We start from the raw sequence: 25,802 nt of genomic DNA on the forward strand, positions 1-25,802 counted from the left end.
CCTGCTTCTCCCTCTGCCTATGTCTCTAGCTCTGTGTCTATGTGTCTCTGATGAATAAATAAATAAAATCATTTAAAAAAAAGAATTTGAAGGGAAATATTGACAAGTGCAAGAAGGAAGGGGAGTGGGGAAATGATACTGGGAAGAGAAAGTAGTCAATAAACTGTGTTGTGAAGAAAAGCTGCCTCAGCCCCAAAAGTCCTCCTCCCACCCCAATCTCCTTACTCAGAAACCCCTCCACTGAAGGACAAGGAATCTACAAGTATTTGAACAGCAAACGCTGAGAATTATCAATTGAGGGCTGCCCTTTGGCAGAAGTTGGGGTAGTAAATCCTCAAGCCTGATGTCTAGGTAGCCAAAATGACCTTCTACAGTTTCTGGAAAGCATCCTCTCACTCGAAGATGCAGATATTAGCAGCTGGAACTTGGCTTAAATGGTTCAAGAGTGGGTCAGTGACAACATCTGCTTTGTCTGAGTGCCTGCCTGCTCTTTCCCAGGTACCCTTCTAAGTGCTGGCAATACAGGCCCATCCACAAAATCCAAACTCATGAAGTCTGTCTATTGTCTATTGTCTCTGAGGAGATAGACAAAACACAAACATTTAACAAAAGATGGTAAGTGCTATAAAACAAAATAAAACTTATTACAGGACTAGGAAAGGGAGCTGGTTTAGAAAGGGGGGTTGGAGAAAGTCTCTCTGCAGGTCATGTTTGATCAGTGATGTGAGCAAATGAGGGAAAAAGACTCAGGGGTACTGGGGACAGGGAGATCCAGGCTAAAGGAAGAGTAAGTGCGGGCAGCCAGGTGGCTCAGCGGTTTAGCGCCACCTTCAGCCCAGGGCAGGATCCTGGAGACCCAGGATCGAGTCCCACGTCGGGCTCCCTGCATGAAGCCTGCTTCTCCCTCTGCCTGTGTCTCTGCCTCTCTCTCTCTCTCTCCTCTCTGTGTATTCTCATGAAATAAATAAAATCTTAAAAAAAAATGAAGAGTAAGTGCAAAGGCCCTGAGATAAGAGTATACCAGTATGTCCAGGAAAGAGCGAGGAGGTAATGTTGCTCGATAGATTGCAGCAGGAAAGGAAAGAGTGATACAGTCAGAAGAGCAGATCGAAGTGGAATCATGTAGGGCTTTGTAGACCACACAAAGGACTTGGTATTTCATTTTGTTTTGTTGTGTGCTATTCTGAAAATGGAAAAAAGTGGAAGCTTCCGAGTACAGAAGTGATTCGATCTGTGGTGTCACCAAACAGAATTCATAGTTGTCATTTTGTTTCTGTGTTTCACCCTATATATAATAGTAGTTAGTAACAGACACCTGTAGGCCAAAGGCTGCCTTGCTTTTTTTTTTTTTTTTTTTTATGATGCCTGTAATCTAACTTCAGAAACAAAACACTAAAAATAGTAAGGTAACCATATGATCATCCATCCATTCATCCATAGGTTGAGAAAACCTTTCAAAGTTGAGTAATTCCTGCTTCCTTACCCCCACTACCATTTGGGACAAGCTGCTGTGGGATGTGGCAACTGGGAGACATGGCTTATTAGTGAGCATCATGCAGAATGAAAAATAGAGACAAAGATGCTGACCAATGTAATTATTGCTGCTTCTCATTTTTCCTTTCCTTTTTTCCCTTTTTTTCAAATATCTACCATAAAGAGTTCCAATCAAAAATACACCATAGTTCTTGACACAAGAAAATATTTAACAAATAATGAATTATAAAAATCTTTACAAATTGTTAAGCAATTATAAATATTTATTTTAAAAATTAAAATTTTAAAAAATCAGTATAAAATGCACATCAGCATAAGCAGCAGAATTTGCACAGGTTCACTCCCTGCAAAAAAATCACACAAGGGGTTTGTTTGTGCCCTAGAAGGCTAGGGCTCTCGGCCAGGGATCATCATGATGAGATTATTTTTAAGATTTTTATTTCTTTATTTGAGAGAGAGAGTGAGAGAGATCACCACTGAGGAGGGAGCCGATGTGGGACTCCATCCCAGTGCCCTGGGATCATGGCCTAAGCCAAAGGCAGACGCTTAACTGAGCCACTCAGATGTCTCATGGTGAGGAAATTAATTTTGCTTTTATTAAAAGATTAAACTATTTTGATTGTTGAAAATGTGGATAGGGACTCAGGATAGGGAATCGGGGCTCCTCCTGTTGAACAGAAATGGTGTCTGTAAAATGTTACATGGTGGATCTTGAAGAACGAGAAGCACTTCTGTCAGGGGATCTGCATCTTGGCCACCTCAGATTTTCATGGCGCGAAATGGGAGAAATGGATAAATTGACTTCAGTTCTCTGTTCTCTCTGCTAGAAGACAGCAAGTAAGTTTAAAGTGTACATTCTTTCCCCCTCTGATTTCATCTTGTTTTCTTTTTCCCTCCTTTCCCCTATGGTTATCTCTTTTCTTAAGTTCCATATATGAGTAAAACCATATGATAATTGTCTTTCTCTGACTGACTTATTTCAGTCAGCATAGTACCGGTCTAGTTGCATCCATAAGAGACTCTTAACTCTAGAAAACAAACTGAGGGTCGCTGGAGGAGAGATTGGGGGTGGGTGGGGATTGGGTAACTGGGTGATGGGCATTAAGGAGGGCATGTGATGTACTGAACACTGGTGTTATCTGCAGTGGATGAACAACTGAAATCTACAACTGAAACTAATGCTGTGCTCTATGTTAACTAATGGAATTTAAATAAAATAGTTTAATTTAAAAAGAGGGAAAAAGAGTATATGCCCTTGAGACAGACTTTTTTTCCTGTTTTTTTTTAGCATTCTACTAAAGGCAGAAATGCAGAGGAATCATCTCTACATCACTGAAAGAGAGCATCTGTTGTGGCCAGGGACAGTTTTGTTCATAGCAAAGATAGACATTGGGGGCAGCAGTTTTAGTGAAGGATAAAGAAGCTCCAGAGAGTCTCAGGATAATGCTGCATCTATGATGCTGGGCAGCTGTCATGGTCAGAATTTAGAAACAGTACTGGAGGACCTCATGTGGCCCTTCCAAAACTTAGATTGAAGGGAGCCACATGGGCAGTCGAGCAGCCAGGACAGCAGCAGTGAGAGAGAAGAAAGTCTTGTCTATCATTTAGGATTTGTAAAGGGAGAGATTTCTGAGACAGCACTCTCCCAGACAGTTTGCAAAATGTGGGGTTAAGAAAAAATTACACTGCTCAGAATGACTAAGGAGTCACATTTGGATTGAATATCAAGCCTTGAAGGCTAGGAAGGAGAATAATGCTTCTGAGTTCAGGACCCAAAGGGTCACCACGTTAACAGAAGAAGCAATGAAGCTTTCTTTGATCCTAAGAGTCTTCTTTTATCACTAAAAGGTGCACTCAAGAATGAGTCTTTCTTCTAAGACTCATTCAATTAGTCTAAGGAGATCCAACTAATTTTCCAGGGACCGCTTACACCTGAGACGGACTACGGAACAGCACGTCCCAGAGGTGGAAGTCCAAGTCAAACGTAGAAGGACAGCCTCACTGAGCAACCAAGAGTGTCAGCTGTACCCAAGGTGATCTCAGCAGCAGCAAGTCCCTGTGGTGGATTTCCAGGCTGAACTGAGACAGGCATTCTTGGCTGAGACACCAAGAGGTGGTTAAAGCAGTATTGGAACATTCAGGTAGCTAATATCCAAGTGAAAAACCAGGTTAGAACTGATACAGTCATGGTTAGGAATAAATAAATGGTGTGTTTGGAGGTCAATTATTTGGGATATGTTAAAATAAATCTTTTAAAAATAAAAAAAATACATGGTCTCATCATGAAAAAATACTTAATCAATATAATGTCTGATTTTTACATTTATTTTTCTTAATCTCATTCAGAAAACTTGGTGGGGCACCTGAGTGATACACTAGGTTAAGCATCCAACTCCTGGTTTCAGCTCAGGTTGTGATCTAAGGATGGTGAGATCCAGCCTTGCCTCAGGATCCATGCTCAGCAATGAATCTGCTTGAGACTCTCTCTCCCTTTCCCTCTGCCTCTCCCCATACATGTGTGTGCTCTATCCCTCATTCTCTCTAAAATAAACAAATAAATCCTTTCAAAAAATAAATAAACTGAAAACATGGTGTAATTTTCCTGGATCACAATCTTTTAACAAACTTTGTTTTAAAGAGAAAGCAGACCAGCATGTCTAGTCCTGAAATTGAGATCCTAAGTCCTAATTGAGATCCTTAAAGATCATTCATTGAGCAAGACTGCAAGCACAATTTCTTCTTTAGAAATTGCAGTTATAATACACATACATTATGACTACTCTTCACTCACACAACTATCTCTATTCTCATAGGCATTCAGATGAAGGTAGAAGGGGAGAGAAATTACGATGATAAATAAATGTCTTGACAGCTTTTGTAGACAGCAGAATTTCCACTAGTAACAATAAAATCCTGGCTAGTAATATATTTTTAAAAGGCACTGATAACTGTGTAACATAGGGAGATCATTTCTGAAAGTGCCTTGGCTAACCTGCATATATAAGTTACAAGTCATGTGTGTCAAAATCAGAATTTTTCCATTTTTTAAAGAAGATTTTTATCTATTTATTTTGAGGGAGAAAGAGAGCACATGAGCAGTGGGGGGAGGGGCAAAGGGAAAGGGACAGAAAGAATCTCAAGGGGGATCCCTGGGTGGCTCAGCGGTTTGGCACCTGCCTTTGGCCCAGGGCACAATCCTGGAGTCCAGGGATCGAGTCCCACATCGGGCTCCCTGCATGGAGCCTGCTTCTCCTTCTGCCTGTGTCTCTGCCTCTCTCTCTCTCTCTCTCTCTCTCTGTCTATCATGAATAAATAATAAATAAAATCTTAAAAAAAAAAAAAAGAAAGAAAGAATCTCAAGCAGACTCCCCGTTGAGCATGGAGCCCGATGCAGGGCTCGGTCTCATGACCCCCAGATCAAGACTTGAACCAAAATCAAGAGTCAGACACTCAATTGACTGAGCCCCTAGGCACCCTCTTTTATTTTCATTCTTATAGATAAAAAGCTAAATTATTTTAATGCTTTAACAAAAGTCTGTTTTTCTTTTCCACAGCAAATTCTAAAAGAAAAAAGGAAGTCAACAGAGCAATGTGAGAGAAAAAACTTCAAATTCATTCTTCATATTCAAACATCATAATAAAACTTCTTCAGAGGGGATCCCTGGATGGTGCAGCGGTTTGGCGCCTGCCTTTGGCTCAGGGCACGATCCTGGAGACCCGGGATCGAATCCCACATCGGGCTCCTGGTGCATGGAGCCTGCTTCTCCCTCTGCCTATGTCTCTGCCTCTCTCTCTTGCTCTCTCTCTATCATAAATAAATAAAAATTTAAAAAAATAAAATAAAACTTCTTCAGAAAAGCCAATTTATCCTCTGAAGTTATATCATCATTATTTGGGGAAAAAAAATCTCATGTAGCAATAAACATTGTCTTTCCATCAAATAGCAGTAATAATAGATAAGAATCTTTATATAATGCAAACAAGAAGACTTTGTCTAATAAAGTGATGAAAATTCCACCTCAAATTTGCAATCGTTAAGCCCACACTGTGTCCATGGTCTTGGAACTACTAGCTATGTTGGGAATAAGGAAAATGGATTAAAAATCCTTGATTTCCTCTCAAGACAGTGTGCATGTCATGGAAGGTAAAAGAAAACGAGGCACTGTCATATACATTGGCTGAACTGTATGCTTCTTTAGCATATGGACCATGTCGTATTCAATTTATCCTTTAAAGTTTCTTCCACAGTATAGAGCTAATGGCTTACAGGACAACAGGTTTTCATGATCGGAGAATAATTCGTCCTAGAAAAACTCACTTAAAGTGAATCTACTTAAAATAGAAAACAAATAACATGTACAGAGTAAGGGGAAAAAAAGGTTTGATTGTCTTTTTAAAAATGTAACCACAACTGATAAAAATCAGTATTTCATACTGTATTTTATAGAAGTTAAAACTATAGCTATGCAGTAATTATTAGAACAAAGAATGAATCAAGCACTGGTTCTTTAAAAAAAAAAATTAGGGGATCCCTGGGTGGCTCAGCAGTTTAGCGCTTGCCTTTGGCTCAGGGCATGATCCTAGAAACCCAGGATCAAGTCAGGCTCCCTGTATGGAGCCTGCTTCTCCCTCTGCCTATGTCTCTGCCTCTTTCTCTCTGTGTGTCTCTCTGAATAAATGAATAAAATCTTTAAAAATCAATCAATAAATAATAAATTTAAAAATTATTTATTTACTTTTAGAGAAAGAGAGGACACAGCAGGGTGAGGGGCAGAAGAAGAGGAAGAGACTCTCAAGCAGATTTCTCACTGAGTGCAGAGCCTGATGTGGGGCTGGAGCCCACAACCCTGAGATCATCACCTGAGCCAAAATCAAGAGTAGCCTTTCACCAATTTAGCCACCCAGACACCCCAAGTGTTGGTTCTTTTTAAGGTAACTTTTCTGATAAAGATATAGGTTAGCAGGATATGCCACTCTCTACCTATTGCAAAATGATCACAGCAAGAGTCATTAAAAGTTATTCAAGTGCTCTAATTTTCCAAGGTGCTCTCTTAATACACTGATATACAAATTTGTCTCCAAAATGTTATATTATGGTACTAGTCTTGTCAATAATTTCTTCTTTGGTTATTAATTGATCTAATTCTACTAAGTACTCATTTGTCAATAGTTTCATCTATAAATTGGAATCTTTTTCCATCACTACTTTCACTGATTTTATTGACTTTATTGTAGATTTCCAATTTCACTTCTCAATCAATATGTATTGTATTTGATTTATATCATTACATGTTTACAATATCCAAAGAGTAATTAGGAAACTCATTAACAAAAATGTTGATGTGTTGGAGATCTATGCTGATCTATGCTCTTTAGAGAGTGGGTATTTATAGAGACTATATCAGGTTTTGATAACTTTAGCATCCCTATGCAACAATCCTTGTTTTGGAGGGTCAGGTACCAAAAGTAAAAAAAATAAGCCCATGCCTATTAAATTAACAAACAACAATATGCAAATATGGAATAAAACTCAAGCTCACACTGATATAGAACATGTGCTACATAGTTTGTAGAAGTTGGTATATATGGGCTAAGTTGTGAAAAATTTCAAGACTTCATTGTTGAAAGCTCTTTTACATTGAAATTTCGTCGTCAACAATATACTCATGAAATTCGACCAAAAAGCCTGCTAAAATTGTGTGGGCCTATGGAGAAAGATAATTTTTACTGTAGTTCTTTTTCTATACATTGTATCTTTTAGATACACTTTTAGAACCTGTAGCATTAGTCAAATGAATGCTTTGCTTCTATTATGGCTATTTTCACCCAGTGATTAGTTCATTTTTGCTTTATTCTGAAGAAGATAGAGTCATTAGGATCATTTTGAGTATTTTTTTTTTAATTTTTAATTTTTTTTTAATTGGTGTTCAATTTACTAACATACAGAATAACACCCAGTGCCCGTCACCCATTCACTCCCACCCCCCGCCCTCCTCCCCTTCCACCACCCCTAGTTCGTTTCCCAGAGTTAGCAGTCTTTACGTTCTGTCTCCCTTTCTGATATTTCCCACACATTTCTTCCCCCTTCCCTTATATTCCCTTTCACTATTATTTATATTCCCCAAATGAATGAGAACATATAATGTTTGTCCTTCTCCGACTGACTTACTTCACTCAGCATAATACCCTCCAGTTCCATCCACGTTGAAGCAAATGGTGGGTATTTGTCATTTCTAATAGCTGAGTAATATTCCATTGTATACATAAACCAATGAACTATTGGGACTTCATCAAGATAAGAAGCTTTTGCACAGCAAAGGATACAGTCAACAAAACTCAAAGACAACCTACAGAATGGGAGAAGATATTTGCAAATGACATATCAGATAAAGGGCTAGTTTCCAAGATCTATAAAGAACTTCTTAAACTCAACACCAAAGAAACAAACAATCCAATCATGAAATGGGCAAAACACATGAACAGAAATCTCACAGAGGAAGACATAGACATGGCCAACATGCACATGAGAAAATGCTCTGCATCACTGGCCATCAGGGAAATACAAATCAAAACCACGATGAGATACCACCTCACACCAGTGAGAATGGGGAAAATTAACAAGGCAGGAAACAACAAATGTTGGAGAGGATGTGGAGAAAAGGGAACCCTCATACACTGTTGGTGGGAATGTGAACTGGTGCAGCCACTCTGGAAAACTGTGTGGAGGTTCCTCAAACAGTCATTTTGAGTATTTTAATCTCCCAGTAGGAAAGCAGTCTGGGAGTGCCTACTGTTTTAACTCCAACAAATAATTTATTCATCTCTGTTTCTCAGAAAGTATTCAAGCTGTCTAGAAATGGATCAAACCATTTGTGTCCTATCCACAGGCCCTCTAAGCATACACAAAACATCAAATTAAATCTTGGAAATCAAATCCTAAAGGAGCATTCCTGATCTATGATGTGCTGTGATTCTAAATGATGGCTATTCTTTGCAAGACAAACAATGTAACAGAGAACCTATCATAAGGATCTAGCTCTTGGCTAGACCTAAGGATAGAGCATAGTAAAAGATGACTTAAATGATTAGCAAAGAGAATCACCTTTTCTGAACACATTTCTATAGACAGTAAGATCCTGCACTGGGCATTGCAAGAAGGTAGAGTCCCTATTTATTGAGGGTCTTTTGTGTACCCTCAGGTTTTTTAACACATCCCGTTTCAATTAATTAGCTAGACAAGTCCAATTATCTTCTACTTTCTAGTTTGTTTTGCTTATATATAGCCCCTATTTCATCTGAAATTTGGGTACATCTCTGTGCCCAGCCTTACTTCTTCCAAATAATATATTAAATTTCCCAGTAACATTTATTAACCTTTGCTCATAGATTTAAGTTATAAGGTTAATCATATCTATATATAAATAGGATTGAATTCTGGACTATTCTGTTCATTGATCTTTATGTCCACTTTAACATCAATATCATACTATGTTCATTAGTAAAACCTTATGTTTTCATATATAGTAATGCAAATTCCAGTGATTATGATTCCCCCAATCTTTTATTATTTTTGCATATTTTTCTCTTTGAATTCTAAAATTGTTTTCCAGAAGAAATTTAGATTTAAACTTCATTAAAAATTCTGGTAATACTGTAATAGGGGTTGCATTAAACTTATACATTAATTAGGGTAGAATTAAGGTTTTTTTACAATATTAAATCTTCCCATCTAAGAACATAGCTTATCTCTCCATGTTTTCAATTCTTCTTTGACAACCATAAGTTTGACTGTATTCTTCATGTGGGTATCATAATTATTATTATTAATTATTATCTTAAAATGTTTCCTTGTTATTGCTATGGTGAGTGGGATTTTTTTTCTATACCATTTTCTTATCAGTTATTATGATATATAGCACATTATTTATTTTTGTATGTCAATCTTGTATTGGCCACCTTAATGGACTCTTACATGAGATATTATAGTTCATCTGTTTGATTCTTTTCAATTTCCTGTATAGGTAATCACATCTCCGTAAGTCGTAATTTTACCTCTTCCCTTTTAATATTTATATTTCTTAGCATATTTTTAGGGCCTTTAATACATACTCAATGATAGAACTTTAGCAGAAATTCTTGCTTTGTAGGAATTCTAATATTTCACCTAAGAATGTTGGCTATAGGTTCTTGGTAAAGACCTTGTTTGTTAAAATTTTTATATTTACGAGTTTTTCTTTGCTAGTAAAATTTTTTTCCATCTATTGAGATAATAATAGGTGTTTTCTCCTTATAGGTTGTTAACACAACTCCCAAAGAACTTTAACACTAACCGTTTTCCTTACTCTACAACTCTTAAGTTCAGGAAAATAATTAGAACAAGATGTATATCTTGAAGAGGCTGACGGTGGGGGGTAAATATACTGAATAAACCACATTATCCTGTACTGTACCAGGTAGTCTAGTGTGCACCAGGTCTTCCAAGACTGGTGATACACCTAACCCTGATGACATGGTTTCTCATAAATATCCACTCTAGCCTGTAGGAGAATCGCCACAGCCTGAGGAATATAAAAGCTGGGCCTGGAGAACGTCAGTTGAACTCCCAGAGTTCTCATGTGTCTCTCACACTTTTGGACTTACTATCTGCTATTGTACATCTGCCAGTGTCCTCTGTCTGTTATTGGAAAATGCTGCTGGCCTCTTTGCTGTGTATCCTGATTGCAATGACTTCCTTCTGTAACTTCTAGATAAGTAATTTTTCTTGATTTATCAGGAGGTGTCTCTGGTCTTTCAGTCAATTCAATTTTGCCATTAACATTTATCAACATAATGGGTGTGAGATCTTTTAATCTAATAAGTTACATAAAAATACTTTTAATATTAAGCAACTTTTGCATTGCTGGAATATGTTTTGCTAGTTCATGAGATTTTAATTTTTTCATATACTCTTAAGCCAAATATACTCAAGAATTTAGTACATGATCAAGGTTACTTTTCAATTGAAAGATGGAATTTTTCAACATATGGTGCTGTGAAAAGTGGGTAGTGTATAAAAATATTAGATGGAATTCATCTTTTACGCTGTATGCCAAGGTATGCTACACATGTGCCAATGCTTAAATGTAAACTATGATATAAGAAGATAAAGGCACTAGAAGGAAATATCTGTGCATTTCTTTATAACTCTGAAGTAGAAAAAAGCCTTTTTTAAAAAAAGACTTTATTATTAAGTAATCTCTCTACCCAATGTGGGGCTCAAACAACCCCAAGATCAAGAGTCACATGCTTCACTGACTGAGCCAGTCAGGCACCCTGAAAAAGTCTTTCTAAACTAAGTCGCCAAATGCAGAAGCCAAGAATAAGGAAAAGGTTCATAAACTAGACTATATAAAAATGAGAAAGTTCTAAATAGCAAAAGACAGCATAAGCAAATCTAAAATAAAATGACAAATTGAGGCAAAGCATTTGAAATTCATAGCATGAGCAATACTTTAAAGGTTCTTGGATACTTTCTCTAATCCTTCATTTAAAAGCTTTTAGAAATTGAGAAGAAGTTCAGCAATCTTGAAAGGAAACCTAGTTCACAGAAAAGGAAATACAAAGGGTCCTAACATATGAAGAGATGTTCAATCTTACTCATAACAAGAGCAATGTACCTTAAAACTACCCTAAACTAATATTGTTCACATACTAGATTATCAAACCTCCCAAGAGCAAGTTGGGGAAGAAAGTCTGTTCATGTAATTTAGGTAGGCATGCAAAATAGAGCAAAGCCCATGAAGGGCAATTTGGCTAGGCCAGGCAAAATTGCAATTTGCATTCCACTTCTGCAAGTTTTCCTACAGATATACCTGCTTTATATAAAATGCTGTTATTTCCTAGGTTATTCATTGTTAGTTTATTATAGAAAAAAATGTTAATGGGGCACTTCGTGCTAACCCAAAAATTAAAAAAAAAAAAATTAACAGGGCAGCCCAAGTGTCTATCAGAAGAAAACAGCTAAAATAAATTGTGATAAATCCAGGCAATGGAATACTAAGCAATTAGCAAGTGAAGAAGATGTCCTTGTATTCATGTGGAAAGATCTTTAGGATACACTGCTAAGCGAAAGACCAGCAAGGTGAAGATGAAGTGTATAGTCAGCTATCTATAATGCTGTTAATCAGCTATGGAGGTAATCACTGTCACAGCAATGGTTCTCAGAGTGTGGTCTGAGGACCTCAAGACCCTTTTAGGACTCCATAAGAGCAAACTATTTTCATGATAATACTACAAATGTATTTGCTCAGTTTGGGCCATTTTCTAAAATTTATAAAAACAGATTAATGAAAACTCCAGAAATAAAGGCAGCCTTGGACTTATGATTCAAATTAATTTGGTTGACATTTTCCTTGTTCTGTCACTTACGCCTGTGCCATTATCAAGGGCACTTAGGTCAGATGGTAAAGAAATGAATAGACACTGCCTGGTAAGTGTAAGAAAACAGACCACAGAAGCAGACCACTTGCTTTTTAAAGCCTGTTCTTTCCAAAAAGAAATTTACAAAAAGAAAAAGAAGATACCCAAATGAATAAATATGTCTGTCAAAATTAAATTCTTATTTCCGTTTCAGGCTTTGGGGAAAGTAGGGCAGATAAACAAGGTTCTAGGTCATAATAAATAAAAATTTAGATTGGCAATTTATCTCTGCTTAACAAGTAATTATAGACCTATTAAATACAGGCTTTGTAGTCGTTGCTATATGTAGCTGGGGACCAGATGCTTGGTCATAAGGGACATTAAATGAGGGCAGAAAGCCACTTCTACTGTAAGACAATTCAAAAGTATATGACATTTGTTGAATACAAATGTTTCTCCCTTGTATAAAATGTTTCTGAACCGTGATCTCCAGAGCACAGACTTTGAGCTGTTTTTTCCTGGAGTAGTGTTTCACTTACACAACTAACCCACATTTTCTTCTGTGATTCTTCATATGACTAATGAAGCATAGCTCTGACGTTATGATCTAGGGAAATATGTGGCCATGGAGTGCATAGTTTTGACAGGCCCCACACCCTGATTATAAACACACAACATGGCTGACTAGCCTCCATTCACTTTTCTTTTTTCATCCTGATTTTTAAAGGTGATCTATTAACTGTAATTGCATTCCTTCTACATTGGCTCTTGGCCCTACACCTCCAATAAAAATGTTTAGGTCCTTAATTCTTAAGGTTCTATACACACTTTTCTCCAAGAGAAAGCATTTCATGCCAAGCCAATCTGTCAGCGCTTCCATGTCCCAGCTGTCCAAGGTTACAGAATTGAAGAGCTACTATAGTATGTGCCCTGACAATGTTTTTCCCCTCCTGCTTACATTCATCTAATTTATCCATCCTTGTATAATAGCTCCTTAAGTAGATACATCTGTACATCTATTTACTCACAAGTACCAGTAAGATAAGTGTATGTGTATAATTTAGGTTCTGAATATGTTTATTTGCAAAGTAATGAAACAACTTGAATAAATACATTTCAAACTCAGAAATTAATATATAACACTCTTTTAAGGGCCTATCAAAATAATATTTGTATTTCATCTCAAAGACAAATATGTATAATAAACACAAAAGCTGGTGTTTCTGGGTCACCCAGGTGGCTCAGTAGGTTAAGTGTCTGACCTGTAATTTCAGTTCAGGTCGTGATCTCATGGGTTGTAGGAATGGGGTCCCTGTCAGTCTCTATGTTCAGCAGGGAGCCTGCTTGGGATCTCTCTCCCTCTTCTTCTGCCCCTCTTCCCGCTTACATTCTCTTTTTTCTCTCACAAATAAAAATATCTTATAAAAAAAAAAAGCTGCTTTCTAAAATTGGAGCTTCAATTAGTTCCTCAAATAGATAGAATAATTATACTACCAGAAGGACCTCAGTTTGATTGCACTGAAGGTCACATGTGATATTTAAGTAATGTTTCAATTTCCAGCAGATTCCATTTTAAGCTTCTCTGTGGAATCCAGGATTTAGTATTCTTTCCAGAATTTCTCTTTAGACATACTTTTAAAAAAGGTATTCAAACTGCCAACACATCTTGAATACTTATCTGAAGGACTTAGTCAAGGCTGGGTTTAAAATCTGTAACCTAAAGATGGAAGTTTCTGAATGACACTGACACTTGCTAGAGGCAATCTAATTCTCATGATGAATGTGAACATCTCATTTACAAAATGTGTCGATTACAGAGAACCCAAAAAATGCAAGAACTAGTAAAAATAAGCCAAAAATAAAATCAACTGTGCTACAGCTTATTTAATATCATAGAGTAATCCTTCCTCTTTATAAGAATGATATTATCCTGAAATTTTCATGTCCATAGTTTGCTCCTACTATCATTGGATGTTACCTTCTCCAGCAAGCTTCCATAAATCCTCTATGTTCAGGGAAACATGGGGTGACCCCAAGGTTCCTTTTCTTTTTAGCCCTCCCTTACTCACCAGTAAGCTGAAGGTAGAGAGTGTTGGTAGAATGTATGCATATCAAGAAGTGAAATGAAAACAGTTAATTCTGTAAAACATTTCCACTGTTCTGGTATGTAGTTTTGTATGAACTACAAAATATGAATTGTGTAATTTCAGTAACCCTGCATATGAAGTCATTGCTCTTATATTTGCATTAAGACTGCATAAAATAAGCAGTAAGATTCATACTAATTTCAAAATTCAATATTTCCTTACTTAAAATGGCATTAAATATGAAATAAAAAAAAAAACAAGTGGAGAGACTGTAGAAAAAAAGGAAAAAGGCTTATATGTAGTAATTTTAACGGCACCTTTTTTCTGCCTTTTTAACAAAGGTTTCTGAATTTTCATTTTTTACTAGGTCATACAAATTCTGTGGCTTTGGATATAATGATGTACCAAACAGGCTCTTTGGAAGTCTAAAAAAGTTCAATATCTTCCAGAATGCCTATCTACAGAAAGATGATAGATAGATACTACCTACTCATTTTGTTAAAGCAGCTACTAATGTAGTATTTCTGAAATATGAATACTTGGTACAACACAGATTCCTTAAAATCTGCATACCAATATTCATTGCCTTCATGTTGTTTAGAATTTTAAGCCTCGGAGGTTTGAATTTCTTTGCAATACTGCACCTGTGCTGGGCTTTCTCAGAGGCTCCGGAGCATTTCATCACTAGCATGCCGTGAGCCTGATGACCTTTAGGCAAAGATCAGGTGGTTCCTCTGTTCTTCACACTAGGGAAGGAAAGACCTACTTGTAAAATGCAACAAATGTTTCCTGGATTAAGGCCAATTTATTTTTGATCTTCATTTGATCTTTATTTTGACTAATCCTTTTCTTTGTGTGATTTCCTTTTGTTGATATGCCAAAATTCTGCCAACTTGTTTCCTTTCTGAAAAAGCCCCTCATTTCTGTTAAGTTTAGTCTAGTATTCAGACTTGCTTGCCAAAAGCAAATTAAATCCCCTCTGCCCTGGCACCAACCCCTAACCAGGTCAGAAGCGTATCTTGTAAAACGTCTTGGTGATTGGCTCATTTATATGCTTGTTGTGGCTTAACCTTTTAAGGACTGTTATACATTGGTCTTTATGAATATGTTTAATGGGGGTAAGGGAGAACCCAGGGTATTCTTTCCACTTACTCATTCTCCCGAGAGAATATTTTCATCTCACTGTGGTCCAACCTATATAGCACCAACTATCTAGGTAACGCAGACCCATTCAGCTTTAATTTGAATTGATCGGGTAAACTGAATTGCTCAAGATGCCTGTAATCCCAATGCAGGAATGCGATACAGGACGTGATCAATCCATTCAATTGATCCATTGGAGACTGCTTGGAAATCTGGCATTCGGGCAGTTTGTGCATTTGCCCTGCTACAGGTAATCTCTCAGCAAGACCAACGTCTTCTTGCAAGGCTCTGCTAAACTATATGCTAAGAGAAACCTTCTTTTTCCAGATGAAACTATTCAGAGGCTTAGGCAAAGCAAACTAATGCACCAATTAGCACTGTCAGATCAGCATTTTCAACATGCAAGTTTGCTTCCAAAAACCTCCCTTTGAGCCTGATTTTGCAAGAGGTTCAGATCTCCTGAGTTTCACTTTGAGTGTCAAGTTCAAGCAGAACCCAAAAGAAAACTCAAATCAAAACCCACTGTGGACCCTTCGAGTTTCACCTGGTTTCTACCTGAAAGAAGTACCTAGTGTTCCCTTGAAACTTGACCCAAGTTTGCATGCAATTCAAATGAAATCCAATTCAGCACCGCAGAAAGGTTTGCAAACCTCCAGAAAAGAGGCTGTGAACCTGGGATGACCTTTGGGTATCCAAGGAGGTTTACCAAAGTTTTTCAAAAACGTAACTTCAGGGGCGCCTGGGTGGCTCAGTGGTTGAGCATCTGTCTTTGGCTCAGGTGTGATCCCACAGTTCCGGGATCGAGTCCCACGTCGGGCTCCCTGCATGGGGCCTGCTTCTCCCTCCGCCTCTGTCTCTCTCTCTCTCTCTCTCTCTCTCATGAATGAATAAATAAAATAAAATCTTAACAAAAAACCTTAACTTCAACATACTTCAAATGGTAACTCACCTCCAGGAAATCTATGTATCACATATAGTTGGCTTCAAGAGATGCGTTATTTCTGCTTTCTACCATCATTCTCCATCTCTTTATACTCTGAGGGAGGAGGTATCCTGGCTAATTGGTGAGGAGGTCGGTGGCTACCACTACGTGCTACTTGCACCTCGCTGACGCGTGCGGCCAAATCCACGAGCTCGGGCGTGTGTTATTAAGCATCGATTATAAAGTGGCCCCGGGAATCTACACATTTCTAATGGCGAACAGTTGAGATAATCCAGTATCTCAGCACGACACAATGGGTTGGAACAACCTGTCACAGAAGACAAACTTCCACTTCTTCTAATGAAGATAAAACAGCGCTTACTCTTTTCTTTGTTCTGAGGCAAAATTTCTTCGTGGCCTTGCCCCCACCCACTCCTCTCGCCACAAAGCCCTACTTGTGTTCTCCTGATAATCCGCACTCACTCTCCCTTCTCTAACCATTCACCCCTCGCCTCTTCTCCATTCGGCGTCACGGGCCCCTCAGCCTTCCTCCCGCTCCTTTCTTCGCCAAGCTCCTCGACGGCACTTCGAGGCCGGCTGTCGGCTGTCGGCAGCCGCCGCTTTACGACAGTGTTGTAAACGGGCCCCGGGGGCGCCTTCCGGGCCCCTGAGGCCACGCTGACGCTGACGCTGGCGCTGGCGTTGGTGCTTCCACCTCTGCGCTTCTCGTCCGTGGAGCTCGCGTTTCGGAAACACGTCAGGAGGGGAGGGCACGTGACTCTTCTGGGGGCCTGAGCGTAAACAACGTTTCGCAGCAACCGTGGGTGACCGAGTAGCTGTATTCCCTACACCTAGTGCAAACAGGAGGGGAGAAAACAAAACGCAATGTGTAGTAGAAAAAAGCCTGGATATTGAAGTCAAACAGATGTGTTGGCTTGAGTAGCGCCTTTGCCATGGTGATCCTCTTAGAGTTGTTTCCCTGTCAGTGAAGTGAGGATACTGACACCTACCTCAAAATGCTAAGGGACTGAATGAAATAAAACACGTTCTAAGACTCCTTAATGGCTCCTTAAGAGAGACTACTGCATCTTACATCTTAGGCTTAAACAAGGGTGGTTTTGTGGGAAATTAGAAAACTGCTTATTTTTAGCCTTCTCATGCCGTGTAACTTCTCTGTTTGGTGTCCTAAAGCAACGTAGCATCTTTGCATGGAGGCACAAACACCAGACTCGAAGAAGTCTCCTATTTTCTCATTGGGCTGCTTCCTCCAAAACGCTCATCTTGCTAGAGCCAGGGTGATCTCATGCCACTGGCTTGATTTAGAGCGCTTGTCTAGCTAAGGAGAATGCTACTAAAAATAATATATCCACCACTCACCTCTGTATATTACTTTGCAAATGAAAACATTCATTGATAAGTATTACTAGAAATGGAAACCAAATTAAAACTTAACAGCGCTTATAACTGTAAACATACTTTATTTAGTGACATTATTGCTATTATTGATATACAGATATTGAAACTAAGTGGATTTGGCTCAGTTCTTGAAGGTTAAAGTCATAAAGACACATAAGAATGTTAAGCATCAGGGCTCCTGAGGCTTGGTTGGTTAAGCCTCTAACTCTTGATTTCAGCTCAGGTCACCATCTTAGGGTCCTAGGATGGAGCCCAGGACAGGCTGTATGCCCAGTGTGGAGTCTGCTTGAGATTCTCTCTCTCTCTCTCCTCTGCCCCTCCCTCCCCGTCCATACGCTTGCGCTCTCTCTCTCTCTCTCTCTCTCACTCTCAAAATCAAAACAAAAAAAAATCTTAAAAAAAGAATGTTGAGCATTGTTTTTGACTGTGTCAAATGAAGAGCTGTTTTTATTTATTTGTACTGATCTATAGTTGACATACAATGCTACATTAGTTTCAGGTGTGTAACATAGTGATTCCACCCTCTATGCACCCTGCTAAGCGCACCATAGGCGTAGCTGCCATCTGTCACCATACAATGCTATTAGAATATCACCAACTACATTTCCTGTTCTATACCTTTTATCCCCCTGACTCATTCATTCCGTAATTGAAATCCTTTTACCTCCTGCTCTCCTTTATTTTGCCTATCCCTTCACCCCTCTCCTCTCTGGCAACCATTGAAGTATTCTCTGTGTTTATGGGTCTGATTGTGCTTTTGTTTGTTTGAAAAGCTATTCTTTTATTTTTTTTAATTTTTAAAAGATTTTTATTTAGTCATCATGGGAGACAGAGAGCGAGAGAGAGAGGCAGAGACACAGGCAGAGGAAGAAGCAGGCTCCATGCAGGGAGCCCGACGTGGGACTCGATCCCAGGTCTCCAGGATCATGCCCGGGCCAAAGGCAGGCGCCAAACTACCAAGCTACCCAGGGATCCCCAAAAGCTATTCTTTCTATCTAAAGATTTTAATCTCTGTTCACTTCAACGCACACAAGTTTTGAAACTTAATTTTTCTGCAACTATATGTACTTAGAGATAAGTCAGATTCCTCATGGACTTCTCAGTATTTATCATGTAGTTTTTCCCCATTTTTAGTAAACACATACAACAACCAAGTAATAATTCGGGGAATTATTACTACATTCTTATTGCATCTATCTAAGGCTAGGACTCCAAGCAAGAGCAAAATGTCTGAATCAGAAATGAAGAATTCTGTCAATCACCCGGTTTTCTTTGTTTAATTTTATAAGGACATCATATTTAGAGCCAATGAAACAAGATGATTTAGTGTTTGGTGCTGTGAGAATGCATCTTACATCTTAGGCTTAAACATACTTTAATTTAAAATGTCTGTTGGATTTAATTTTGTGTAAAAATTATCTATTAATGTTTGAAGGATGCTAGGTGAAATTAATACTATTTGCTTTCTTGGATTCAGTAGAATTCATAGTAAAAAAACTTGCCTCCAGAAAAAAAATGCCATATGTGAAAAAAGGAAATGTCTGTTGCACTCAACTTTATTTTTATGTATACCTGATAAATATGTATTGAATGAATGAAAAGCATAATAAATTAATAGCTGAACCATTCAGTCTAGGAGGCTGACCAAGCAAATATCAGGGAAGCAGTGAGCTGGAGAGATGACGGTGCCTATCTTGAAGGTGGTTGGGCAGGCCCACTATAGGGCTCACCACAGGGTAGCTAGATAGAAGCATAACATTGAAGGTGATACAGACCAGAGCCCAGCTGTCTATAGGATACAGAGATCTAAAAGTAAGAAAGACAGAGATCACATTCAGATGCACAGTATAAATGGGGAGGGCTAGGAGCAGGATAGCAAATGCTAGAGTAAATCAAGAGCTAAGCTATGCTGGAATTGAATCTTTCTAGAAATAGGGCAAGCAAGCATGAACAGAGAGATTACCCAAATAAATGTTTTAGCCTTAGTCACTTAGTCTTATAAACAGCACTTTGCATTCTGTTTTTTGTTTTTCCTTTTAAGTTTTTATTTTAATTCCAGTCTGCTACCATACAGTGTTGTATTAGTTTCAGGGGTACAATATAGTGATTCAACAATTCCATATGGCAGTTTGCATTTTGAATATACAAGCTGCCATGAAAGTAAATAATGGAAGAAATCCAGGTGTAAGAGTGAAGGGAAGAGAGGAACGAAGAGATGAAAACAGGAAAACAAATGAGAAAGTAAGGGGCACCTGTGTGGCTCAGTCAACTAAGCAACTGCCTCTGACTCAGGTCATGATCCCAGAGTCCTGGGATCAAGCCCTACATCGCACACCCCACATAGGGCTCCTTGCTCAGCAGGGAGCCTGGTTCTCCCTCTCCTGTCTGCTCATGCTCCCTCTTGCTGTCTTTCTCTCTTAAATAAATAAATAAAATCTTTTAAAAAAATAAAAGAGAAAGTAAAGAAAGATAACAATATGAAAAGGAAAACAAAAAGAAGAGGGAAGATAAAAATGGAAGAAGGAGCAAGGGCAGGGAGGTGAGAAGGAAGGAAGTTCCCAAGGATTAGGAGCAACCTTAACTATTTTTCCACTGCTCTGAGGGACACAATAGTCCATTGGCTCATTTGTTGACATCAGTTTCCCAGCATACATAGCCAGGCATCTTTGAGATGTGTAGCTTTGGCATAGAAATGGCTCCAGTCTCAGAAGATAACTCTGAAATAGATATGAGGGATGTTTCATTATAACCACAAATCTGTAAGAGTAAAATTCAAAGAGAAAGAAAAATGAAAATATTATATTTTGTTTGAACATTTGTACTGAGGTCATTACCCAGTTATGATTCATTTTACCCAACAAGGAAAGTTAGGGGTATCCCTTTCATGAGTCAAAATCTTTTTCTTGTGGATTTCTGTGTTCTGAATATTTTATTTCCTGATTTGTTAAACAATATTAAGGTCAAGTGTAATAACATATGGAAAAATAGTTAAAACCATCACTATAATATAAGGTTAAACATAGGAGCATTAATCCTGCAGGGTATACTTGATAAGGGTGACTAACAGTTTTGTCTTCCCTATTTAATAAATGTTAACCAGTAGCCAGGAACAGTAAAATGCTTTTTTTTTTTTTTTTTTTTTTTTTTTGTACTCTAACTAGTTCCTTATTTGTTCTAGACTTGAGCTTAGAGTACTGAGTTTCCAGATGCCACTCAGAACATGCACTTTGGGGAAAAATACTACTGTTGTGTAACAGAGAATTAGATCAGGGACACCATCAGCCCTAGCAGTGGCCTGGGATAATATAAGTGAGCTCAGCAAGGAGGAAAGAGAAAATAATGGATTGGAGATCTCAAGTGAGATCTCAGACATAGTTGGGTACAAAGCTCCCTGTCTTCCATAAAACAGCTCTGAGTGCCATTATCATGAGAAGCCACTATCAATGAGAAGATCATTATTCTAAGCCATTAGTACTTATGCTACAAACAATAAAGACAGCAAAAACAGTTTATATTTACTGCATATGGCCAAGAGCTGTTCTAAGCATGTACAAATTAATAGTTAATTCTGAGAACAACTCTGAGTGATGGATACTTATTGTTATTCTTCCCCATTTTGGTGAATTGATGAACTCAGACTGATTCCTAGTAAATTAATTATTCAAAATCAGGTCCCCAAATCACAACAATTAATAGCAATAATAACTACTGGTAATTCAGCAAGGCAGTAAAGAGGTATGGTATGCTCTTGTTGAAAGAGTTTGGGTCAGACACCCAATCACCAGTGCTGTGGACTAGAAACCAAAGCCCTGACCTCTACCCCTCCAGCACTGGCTGTATCACCCTCTTCCTAAAAATAGAGGATAATAATGATTATCTATTCACTACATGACTTATTGTAAGAATCAAATGAGTTATAGATGTAAAAGAACTACTTAAACTTTTATTATTTTAATGATGTTAAGTATGAGTATATCAGATGATGGAAGAAATGGAAGGACATATATTTGCTCAAAGTTGTAACATGAAAAAGTTTTAGCATTTAATCATGTATTCACTTTTGACAAATAGGATAACTACTTACCTTGTAACTACAATAATAAATGGATCCTGAGTTACCTATAAGATGCTGCAGGTGTGATAGTTAAGTATATATTAAAGTTAAGGTTATATATTAAAGTTAAAGTATATATTAAAGTTAAGTTATATTAAGGGTGTGATAGTTAAGTATATATTAAAGCCAGACTTGCCCAGGTCCAAATCCAAATTAGCTGTGCAACTTTTAAAAATATCCTTAACCTCCTCAGTGTCCTCATCTATAATAATGGTATCTGTCGGGCAGCCCAGGGGGCTCAGCGGTTTAGTGCCGCCTTCAGCCCAGGGCATGATCCTGGAGACCTGGGATCGAGTCCCACGTCAGGCTCCTCTGCCTGTGTCGCTGCCTCTCTCTCTGTCTCTTTCTCTCTCTGTAATAAATAAATAAAATTTAAGAAAATAATAATAGTATCTGTCTCATAAGGTTTATCTTATAAGGGTTATTGAGGATTAAATGAGTCAGTAGAAGTAAAGCACTTAGAATTAATATTTATTATATAAAATATACTATGTAAGTGTTTGCAATTATTATGAACTGTAACACAGATTCAGGGAGAGGAAGTTAGATTATTGTATTTCTTAATCACTCCATACTCGTAATCATAAATTTCAAAGGCATCATTATATGATTGTTTTCAAATCCTTTAAACAAATCAGTATCACACACATACTACTCACCCGACACTATGCTAGTTCCTGGACTGTAACAGCAATAACAACAGTAAAAAATATGATATTCTCCCAGTTAAGGGCTTTATAATCCCCTTGGGATCCAGAGAGGAGAACATATGAAATTTTTGAATATTAAAATAAGTTATTTGAGTATCAAAATAAAAATCACTATCTGCTCTGAGGTGCAGTAGAAGGTCACTACAGATCCTTGATCAGGAGAAATTCATGATGAAAATGGTAACTAAGAAGAATAATCTGGAAGGATTATGCTCAAAGACCTGAAGATTTTTTTCCTGTTATTCCCAGACTCAGTTGGTGACATCATGTATCTGGTCACCCAGCCAGAAAATTGGGAGTCCAGTCCATTTCCAAATCCTGTGACTGTGAGAGCCTAAAGATCTTTGCAAGGCACTTTCTACTCTGAACAAAGTGCCATCTTTCCTGTAAACCAGAAGCGTGGCTCTCCATTTTATCCCTCTCTCCCATGACTAACAACACCACCACCAAACTACTTCATCTCTTATCTGGGCTACGAAAATGATGCTTTTGAACTCCTCAAATCAGACTAATTGTTACCTAGCATCTATCTAAGTGTGTATCTGACCAATCATTCAGCCATTCTCAAGTATTTATTTAGTGCTTACTCTATATCAGGTCACGTATAGGCAATTGTTGTGCCAAAGTGGATGGTCTCTGAATATCATAGAGACACCATGGTGACAGACAGTAACCAAACTGTTCTCACAAACTAATGTTGGGTTTAAGATAATACTGAATATAACTTTCTATGCTTCGGTTGCCCCATATTTGAACAGGAGTAACAGAACCTACTCTACAAGGTTGTTATAGGACTAAAATAAGATGGCTGTCATGAAAGGACCACAGAGTAGATGTTTGATAAGCATTTACTTTGTTTTTGAAATTAAATGGCAGCCAGTTGGCCCAGGGGACAGAGGTAGAGCTATAGATCAGGAAGTCATTAGTAGAAGAAAAGTGGGGATAAAGCCACAAAAGTGAAGGAATTCTCCAAAGAAGAGAGAGAACTAGGCAGGGAAGGCTAAGGACTCAGCACCAGCTTTAAGTGAAAGGGTAAGGGAAAAGAGGAGTCACAGGAAGAAGACTAAGAATTTGTAAGAGAGGGAGCAAAAAACCTAGGGTCTACTGTTATTAAATATTAAATGACTTTATGGGAAAGATTTACAAACTGTTTGCATCTGTCTTATTTTTATAAATACTTGCTCACACAGATAGTAACACAGGTTACAGTATGAAGGACAAAGATGTCAACATTTTAAATTATGTGAAGAAAGTTATCAACCCTTTGCTAGTCTACCAAATGTTACACGTAGTCAACCATTATTCAACTCAGACAAGCTGGGAAGACCAGTTAAACTATTGAAAACTCTGAATTATATTATTTAAATAAATGCAATTTTATTATTTCATGTCTACACAATGATGTCCTATGATACTTTTATAGGCTTAATTTCATAAATGACAGAAATTGTTGATATATATTTATGTATACATATAATTTGAGAGAACATACAGATAATATCAGACTTCATACAGGTATCCCTTGCTTTTTTGGAAGTTCATGTTATGCCTCTTCCCTTTTAGAGAAGATCTACATTAGTGCCTATTTTCACTAATCAAAAGATATCCAAGGAGGATTTTTGCTTTTAGGAAAAAAGGCAAAAAGTGAAAATACCATTCAGCATTTGCTTTGCAGTGAGAGTTAGAGAGGCAATGTACACTCCCATCAGCAAGAGGGGCCCATCGAGCTCCTTCCCCAGGAGCTACACTCAGCAACTCAGCATCAAAAATGCTCAAAAGTGTTCCATGTAAATTAATGGTGACTGCCTTTTCATTTTACACCATCTTGGCTTGAGGAAATGTTCTTAATTTTTTTAAGATTTATTTATTTATTCAAGAGAGACACACAGAGAGAGAATGGCAGAGACACAGGCAGAGGGTAGAAGCAGGCTCCGTGCAAGGAGCCCGACACAGGACTCGATCCCGGGTCTCCAGGATCACACCCTGAGCTGTGTGAAGGCGGTGCCAAAACGCTGAGCCACTGGGGCTGCCCGTTGAGGAAATTTTCATAGGAAAGCTCTACTTTCAGATAGTGGGAGAAATCTGTACTTGAAAAATATGTTCTATCAAGTAAGTTCTTTGATATCTTATACCATTTTTTGTTTACTGAATCCATTAAGCATAGTTAGACCAAAGGCCATCTTTATCTTAACCCCATGCCAACTACCAAAACTTCCTTATTGCCAGTCCAAAGTAATAATGTTTTGCCATACACTCAAGCGAACACATGAATATTCTTCTCTTTGAAAATGTGCCTTTATGCTTAAGCTGTTTCTTTCTAGACCAAATTTTCAATGGCTCACTGAAGTTATTGAATGAAATAAATGTGTTTAATTCATGGTTTCTCATATCAAATACAGTATCTGGGCTAAGGAATTGGTCCCTTCATTTTGCTCTACCTCCTGCTCCTGTCAGAGCACAGCTGGAGCATGATTTTCAGTTCTTATATTCAGTTCTGGCCATCACATTTTAGGACAAACTCTAATGAAATGATACATAGTTTGAAGAGAATGAGACTCGGAACCATCACACATGAGGGACCATTGAAAAAACTGGAACACCTGGTCCAGAGAAGATTTGATACAGAGACAGAAAATAATACCTATCTCCAGCTCTCTGAAGGGCTAGGTGTATAAGTGGCATTGACCTTGGTATTCTCTTTGGCTTCAGAACAGTGGTCTTCAAACATGAGCATGCAGGGGGAGCTTATTAAAGCTTCTGAAAGCAGGAATCCGGGCTCTCCAGCCACCAATCGCCATTCAAATGGTTCTATGTGAAGGAGAGTCAAGAACTAGCATTTCAACAAGAACCGCAGGTGACCATGATGTAGATGGTTCACAGAGCACGCTTTGTGAGGCATTGCTATATAGACTGTACAAGAATCAGTGGGACAATGTCACAAGGGATAGTTTGCAGCTCAATATACAAAAAAAAAAAAAAAAGCCCCTCCTAATGATTAAAGCTTCTCTAAAATGCAAAACCTTATCTTGTTGTACATTCCTATTATTGATAGGTTCCAACAGGACCTTTGGTGACCATGGTCAAGGTGTCATAGAAATGAGTGTTCAGTAGGCAAATAGTTGTACTACATGCAAGCTTAGGGATTCAATTGGTAATGAGAGTGTTTATTTCTGGGTTTATTAAATAAACACGTTGGTTCTGATCATTATACTTTGTATAGAAGTTACTTGACAGTGGGACAGATGAAAAAGCAGAGACTGTAAAGACTTCTGTTAATTTTGAAATAGGGACAACTGATCGATTAATCTTTTTCCTTGAAGGACCCTAAATTAAATTAAGCAATGATTATGGGGGAAATATTAGTATATTTTATTTTCCTTCCCCTGCATTAGTTTTGCTACAAGATGAATTTTTTTTTAAGTAATCTCTACACCCAACATGGGGCTTGAACTCATAACCCTGAGTGAAGAGTCACATGTTTTACCAACTGAGACAGCCAGGCACCCCAAGAGATGAAT

At 38.1% G+C, this 25,802-nt stretch overlaps 1 pseudogene; it reads left to right on the forward strand.

The window, feature by feature from the left end:
• Nucleotides 1-360: 360 nt before the first annotated feature.
• On the forward strand, nucleotides 361-3,848 carry LOC100684930 (annotated as a pseudogene).
• Nucleotides 3,849-25,802: the final 21,954 nt, after the last annotated feature.

This window comes from Canis lupus, chromosome 1 (genome assembly GCF_011100685.1).
Source record: "Canis lupus familiaris isolate Mischka breed German Shepherd chromosome 1, alternate assembly UU_Cfam_GSD_1.0, whole genome shotgun sequence".
Taxonomy (NCBI): Eukaryota; Metazoa; Chordata; class Mammalia; order Carnivora; family Canidae; genus Canis; species Canis lupus.